This window comes from Carcharodon carcharias, chromosome 26, assembly GCF_017639515.1.
Source record: "Carcharodon carcharias isolate sCarCar2 chromosome 26, sCarCar2.pri, whole genome shotgun sequence".
Lineage (NCBI taxonomy): Eukaryota > Metazoa > Chordata > Chondrichthyes > Lamniformes > Lamnidae > Carcharodon > Carcharodon carcharias.
Genome location: NC_054492.1, coordinates 11,461,350 through 11,461,910, shown reverse-complemented (window position 1 = coordinate 11,461,910; position 561 = coordinate 11,461,350). Strand labels below are relative to the sequence as shown.

Genomic DNA, 561 nt, shown 5'->3' with positions numbered 1-561 from the left:
AGGTATGTTTGACCTCTTCAGGGACATTTTGAGGACATTCCTAAAGTGTTTCCACTATCCTCCTGGGAGTCTCCTGTGTCAATATATCAGCAATTACATTTTCCATGCCTAATAACAATCATTTTGCTGACTGGCAATTACATTATATCACAATTATGTTGTTAAGACAATTGTATTATAATAACAGGTGATTGGCATTGGTCTTTGTGCAGTGGCAGTATCATAGCCAATGAGGTTTAACCGAGGCACGATTATTGCTTATTGAAAACTTTTCCCAATACCCCACTTTGACGACTTGAAATATAGTCAGCAATGGCAATTTTTGACAGTCTCTGTGGAGGCTGATAAATCAAATAAAAAACAGAATAAATTAAATAAATAAATAAATGGGTTCAGCTGTAACACTCCAGTGGGGAAAGAAACTGGGAGTCTGTCACTCTGTTGAGTTGGCTGAAGAATAAACCTGCTTGAGGTAAAAGACCATCTTCAGACTCATTCTTCCCTTATATACAATTATTGGAGTTAACATCCTGTGAGTTCCAAGTAGAGCAGTCGCTTCAG

At 37.6% G+C, this 561-nt stretch overlaps 1 non-coding gene across 1 annotated transcript; it reads left to right on the top strand.

Moving 5' to 3' along the window:
* Window positions 1-200: 200 nt before the first annotated feature.
* On the top strand, window positions 201-341 carry LOC121270080. The gene has a single exon (XR_005941478.1). It is a non-coding gene; the product is annotated as a U4 spliceosomal RNA (small nuclear RNA).
* Window positions 342-561: the final 220 nt, after the last annotated feature.